Genomic DNA, 6,916 nt, shown 5'->3' with positions numbered 1-6,916 from the left:
ACCAGGACATTTATACTTCACATATGTAATCTTTGTTTAAAGACCTTTCATTGGATACCAACAACCTTGACCCTTTGACCTTGACCTTGTAGATCCCCGTACATGTGAAAAAACTTTAACCTTGGCCATAACTTTTGAACGGTAAGTAATATGGCTTTCATACTTCATATGTGTAATTCTGTGAGAAGACCCTTCATTGAATACCAAGAACTTTGACCCTTTGACCTTGACCTTTGAGACTGACTACTTCAAAAAAGGAAACCTTGATCATAACTTTAAGAGAGTTAGGGCTAGTGCTTTTATACTTTACATATTTAATTCTTGTGACAAGACCTTTCATTTGGTAACAAGAACTTTGACCCAGACCTTGGAGTTTGGACTACTTTTAGAAAAATTTAATCTTGGCCATAACTTCTGAACGGTTAGTGCTAGGGCTTCCATACTCTACATTAGTATTCTATGTGGCAAGACCTTTCATGTGATACCAATTACATTTGACCTTTTGACCTTGACCTTGGAGATTTTTGTACATATTGAAAAAGCTTTAACATTGGCTTACTTTCAGATTTCACAATTGTTTTCCTATGTTGCCATACGGGGGCATCAGTGTTTCACAAACACATCTTGTTCACAATAAAAGTTCAGGTTTGTTCACATTCACGATCACAAATTTGCGGAGGTCTAGCGAGGCCAAGGATTTTGAAAAGTTTGGTGATCCATTCTTCGTAAAGCAAATGCATAACAAGGTAAACATCTGAATTTTTTACAATATTTGACAAGACAATGCAAATTGAGATCTATATAATTTGTCTGTATAAACGTCATAAATGACGATTTGCCAAATCCAAAATGACATGAGTCCATTCTATTTCAGTACAAAAATATTTGACATTACAGACACATTGTGTAATTTTTTAATTTTTAGGGGAGAGTCGGGGAATCAAATGAAAAATATCTTTGAGACCCCCCCCCCCCTTAAAAAAGAAATAATAATTCAAATTAAAAAAATTAAATTAAAAAAGGGCCATATATTTTTTTTTCAAATAGGGACGTTGATGCTATAAAAAGGGGGTTGTGGCAACTGATTCTTAAGAAAGAATCTTCAGACTAATTAAACAAATATTATACGAGAGTATTTGGAATTAATTTAACCCCTACCGGACGTACAATACCAAATGTACAACATGATGTTAAAGCCTGCGTCTAATTACAAAATTAATTTAAAAATAAATAAAGCGATAATATATTTCAAATATTATTTTTAAACAAACATAATATGCTGGAAATTTTATCTGAGAGATTGAATATGATATCGTTTGAATATCTTTTTTATTTCTCACAAAAATGCTCAAACAGTTTATTAGAAATAAATACAATGTACCGGTAGATTTAACAAGTTAGTATACACAACATGCACGGATCGGGGGGGGTAACAAGTAAGATTCCAAGATGTAATGAAAGAAGACACAAATAAAATGTATTTCAGGGGGATAATCCAGTCTCCATTTTCAATATCAAAAACAGCAGTGATGTTCATTAATGTCGGCGATACCACCAGAGATGACTCAATCGATACAATGTACATGACACTAGATGTAGATACAAATAACAAGTTATACTTTTAAGCAGTCTGAAAGGCTGTTTTAAGCTGGTGTCCTAGAATGTTTTTTTAAGTAAATTTGAGATAAATACTCGCATGCACAAATCATCAGTATGATCAGGTCACAATATAAAGGCAAGTATATGAAAGATTTTCTATGATACAAAAGGCAGTTGTATTTTCTCCTCAACTGATTATGTTAATTTTCATTTATTTTTTAATTTTATTGTAATTCCACCTTTTTTTTTTTTTTTTTTTTTTTTTTTAAAGTTATTTATTTATTTTGCAAAATGATGTGTTTGTTTTAAGGGCATACAAGCACTCATGGAAATTACGCTTCTTTTTTTTCAAAACTGATGTGTAAAAACGTACGCCTGGCTACGCCCCTGTCAAAAGGGTTCAAACTAATTTAGGCGGAAAGAAGGGGGGGCTCTTGATGAATCAGTGACTTTTAAACTTCAAAATATATTCTGAACTCATGATGACGATCCGAGGATAAGACAATAATTTATCAAATATTACATTTTTAATTTGCATAAGATTGGATGCTTCTGCAAGACATACGAATGTTCATTTGTTTTCATAATGTTTTAACCCCATAGAAGGGTCTTGAATAAAAGTTAGTTGTTTACCGAATTCATATATTCGCTTAAAAGTCGGTTCGCTAATAATTATAGTTTCAATTCAGACGATTTGGAAGGAATCTGGTTCTGACCAGCTCATAATGGCAGTTTAAATTTTGCTTGAATATTCAAGCTGAAATTGATTAAAAAGGTTCATCAAATATCCGGTACAAATATTGGGACGGATGGGGCCGACAATATTGAAGGGAATTATTAATATGTAAAATATCGTAAGAAACATTGCATGTACATAAAATGTGACCATAAGGATTGTCTTGGCATATATTACATGTTCTATCTGCATCATTTTTTTTTCACTGTATGACAATTAATCAATATTGGTATGTTTAGTAAGTTAGATCTGTGGTGTCATTGTCCTCAGACACAAAAGAATGTACGGAATCCCCCATCAAGATCCTTTGTTTAACTTGTTAGAAAAATAAAAATGGAGTATCAATCAAAGGCAGGTCCAGGATGGGTGTGCCCCCCCCCCCCGATTTAAATTTTTATGTGCCCCCCCCTGTTTAAATCTTTTATGTCTATTGTTCTTAAATCAAGGAAAAAACCATCTCTTATTTGTAGACCCACTAGGGGCTTGAGTGCAGCCGCAGACCACCTGCCTTCTGCTGCGCCTCTTTATTCCAAAATTCCTGGATTCACCACTGCTAATTAATGCAGATGGACCCCCTAACATCAATTAATTTTTCTGATTCACCCTACAAGCATTACTTCATATATTAATCTAAGTCACAAAATTTAAAAGAAAATCATACTAATTAGGCCATAATAAAAAAAAAATTCCTCTCATCTGAATTTTTGAAAAAAAATCGAGGCGAGGGGGCGGTTAATGCTTTATATTTTTAAAATTTTGCAATCGGTGCAGAGTTATCTAGAAAATCCGCATAAAAGTCATAGTAGCGGTCCATTTATTTCTTACTTCACATAATCACCAATCTTTCACAACTAATGACCCAGTTGTAAAATTCATTCATGCCGATATTCGCGGAATTTAAAGCAAGTGGTAGTTGAATACCGATCCTGATCATATTTAAGAAAGAAGGAAATAAAAAGTCGATGCGGAAGTAAAAAATCTGGCTGGGCGGAGATGAGAATCTAGATATATTTTTATAATGGCCTTATAACCCATTACGTGTACAATGAACAGCTATCGTATATAATAGTATTATCTGTTTTATCGTAATGGATTATTTTTTTTTAAGAAAATATTTTTATGTTAGTAAAATTCAAGTATGTAAAATATCTATCGTATCTCAAAAATATTTAAACACATTAAAAAAAATCTTTATGAAGGTTTTTAATCAATTTTTTAAAATTAATATTTATTTTGAATTACCAGAGAGACAGTATTTCTATAACTTGCAAAATTTATTTTAAATTCATCATAAGATCGGTTGTGACAACTAGTGCGTGATTAAGAATTAATTTTACTTCAAATATATTGCATGTAAAACAAAAGCAAATGTTTTTCGTAACATTTGTGTTCATATCTTCAGGTAACAGCTTAAGGCCTTTCAATCCGGGAACTGATACCTATATAAAATGATTCAATGATTAAAAGTCATTTAGAACATCACTTTTTAACGTCATTTTTAGCGTCTTTTCAATTTTTTCTGAAACTTTGATTGTCTGTATCTCAGTCATTAGTTGGAATATTTGAATGAAACTTGATATTTGGTCATTTAACACTGCGTGCTATCATAATACATTGAAAAGTCAATTTTGATAATTCTAACCTTAAGGACCCTTTTTGTATGGGACGGCTCTAATATGATTTCAAAAATTTCTTTTTAAAAAGAGACCTATGCGTAAAAATTTTATTAATCACTTGCAGAATCAAATCCCAGTCCCCGATGATGATAAGGGACCGGTAGGCAGAGGAAGCTCATTCCTCATAGTCCCACTTCTGAAGTTTTATAGGTCTGCCTGAGATAAATTCATAATTTATATTGTTTGAATGTACCCTTGAGCACAAATGCTGTTCGTTGTCTCCATACATTTCACAGAAATGCCCGAGGTGATTACGGTGAGTAGGATTGTAAATGGCAAAAACAAACAAGTGGCCCATGGGCCACATCGCTCATCTGAGCACTGTAGCTTGAAAAAAAGCAGAAATCAGTTTATTATTGAAACGTTTAAAACCATTCCTAAGAGGGGATGAATTTAAAATAAATTTTGCAAGTTATAGAAATACTGTCTCTCTGGTAATTCAAAATAAATATTAATTTTAAAAAATTGATTAAAAACCTTCATAAAGATTTTTTTTAATGTGTTTAAATATTTTTGAGATACGATAGATATTTTACATACTTGAATTTTACTAACATAAAAATATTTTCTTAAAAAAAAATAATCCATTACGATAAAACAGATAATACTATTATATACGATAGCTGTTCATTGTACACGTAATGGGTTATAAGGCCATTATAAAAATATATCTAGATTCTCATCTCCGCCCAGCCAGATTTTTTACTTCCGCATCGACTTTTTATTTCCTTCTTTCTTAAATATGATCAGGATCGGTATTCAACTACCACTTGCTTTAAATTCCGCGAATATCGGCATGAATGAATTTTACAACTGGGTCATTAGTTGTGAAAGATTGGTGATTATGTGAAGTAAGAAATAAATGGACCGCTACTATGACTTTTATGCGGATTTTCTAGATAACTCTGCACCGATTGCAAAATTTTAAAAATATAAAGCATTAACCGCCCCCTCGCCTCGATTTTTTTTCAAAAATTCAGATGAGAGGAATTTTTTTTTTATTATGGCCTAATTAGTATGATTTTCTTTTAAATTTTGTGACTTAGATTAATATATGAAGTAATGCTTGTAGGGTGAATCAGAAAAATTAATTGATGTTAGGGGGTCCATCTGCATTAATTAGCAGTGGTGAATCCAGGAATTTTGGAATAAAGAGGCGCAGCAGAAGGCAGGTGGTCTGCGGCTGCACTCAAGCCCCTAGTGGGTCTACAAATAAGAGATGGTTTTTTCCTTGATTTAAGAACAATAGACATAAAAGATTTAAACAGGGGGGGCACATAAAAATTTAAATCGGGGGGGGGGCCCTAACAAAAAAAATACTATAGTTAACTATAGTTAACTATAGTTTACTATAGTTAACTATAGTGATAACTTTGATACTTTGAAAACTTTGATTTACTATAGTGATAACTTTGACACTTTGAAAAACTTTGACGAAAACTTTGACACTTTGAAAAACTTTGACGAAAACTTTGACACTTTGAAAAACTTTGGCGAAAACTTTGACACTTTGAAAAACTTTGGCGAAAACTTTGACACTTTGAAAAACTTTGACGAAAACTTTGACACTTTGAAAAACTTTGGCGAAAACTTTGACACTTTGAAAAACTTTGGCGAAAACTTTGACACTTTGAAAAACTTTGGCGAAAACTTTGACACTTTGAAAAACTTTGACGAAAACTTTGACACTTTGAAAAACTTTGCCGAAAACTTTGAAAAACTTTGACGAAAACTTTGACACTTTGAAAAACTTTGGCGAAAACTTTGACACATTGAAAAACTTTGGCGAAAACTTTGAAAAACTTTGGCAAAAACTTTGACACTTTGAAAAACTTTATCGAAAACTTTGATACGTAAAAAAACTTTATCGAAAACTTTGATACTTTGAAAAAATTAAACGAAAAACTTGGATACTTCAAAAACTTTATTGAAAACTTGGATGCTTTAAAACTTTAAAAAACTTTATCGAAAACTATGACACTTTGAAAAACATTACCGAAGTTTTTGATACTTTTTAAAACTTTATCGAAAACTTGGATACTTTGAAAAACTTTATCGAAAAGTTTGATACTTTGAAAAACTTTATCTAAAACTTTGACACTTTGAAAAACTTTGACGAAAACTTTGACACTTTGAAAAACTTTGATGAAAACTTTGACACTTTGAAAAACTTTATCGAAAACTTTGACACTTTGAAAAACTTTGACGAAAACTTTGACACTTTGAAAAACTTTGACGAAAACTTTGACACTTTGAAAAACTTTGACGAAAACTTTGACACTTTGAAAAACTTTGGCGAAAACTTTGACATTTGGAAAAACTTTGGCGAAAACTTTGACACTTTGAAAAACTTTGGCGAAAACTTTGACACTTTGAAAAACTTTGAGGAAAACTTTGACACTTTGAAAAACTTTGGCGAAAACTTTGACACTTTGAAAAACTTTGATGAAAACTTTGACACTTTGAAAAACTTTGACGAAAACTTTGACACTTTGATTTACTATAGTTAACTATAGTAAACTATAGTTAACTATAATTAACTATAGTATTTTTTTGTTAGGGGGGGCACACCCATCCTGGACCTGCCTTTGATTGATACTCCATTTTTATTTTTCTAACAAGTTAAACAAAGGATCTTGATGGGGGATTCCGTACATTCTTTTGTGTCTGAGGACAATGACACCACAGATCTAACTTACTAAACATACCAATATTGATTAATTGTCATACAGTGAAAAAAAAATGATGCAGATAGAACATGTAATATATGCCAAGACAATCCTTATGGTCACATTTTATGTACATGCAATGTTTCTTACGATATTTTACATATTAATAATTCCCTTCAATATTGTCGGCCCCATCCGTCCCAATATTTGTACCGGATATTTGATGAACCTTTTTA

Source organism: Saccostrea cucullata, unplaced genomic scaffold (genome assembly GCF_032062105.1).
Source record: "Saccostrea cucullata isolate Sc308-1 unplaced genomic scaffold, CSIRO_AGI_Scuc_v1 ctg4652, whole genome shotgun sequence".
NCBI classification, from domain to species: domain Eukaryota; kingdom Metazoa; phylum Mollusca; class Bivalvia; order Ostreida; family Ostreidae; genus Saccostrea; species Saccostrea cuccullata.
Note: the sequence above shows the minus strand (reverse complement) of the source record.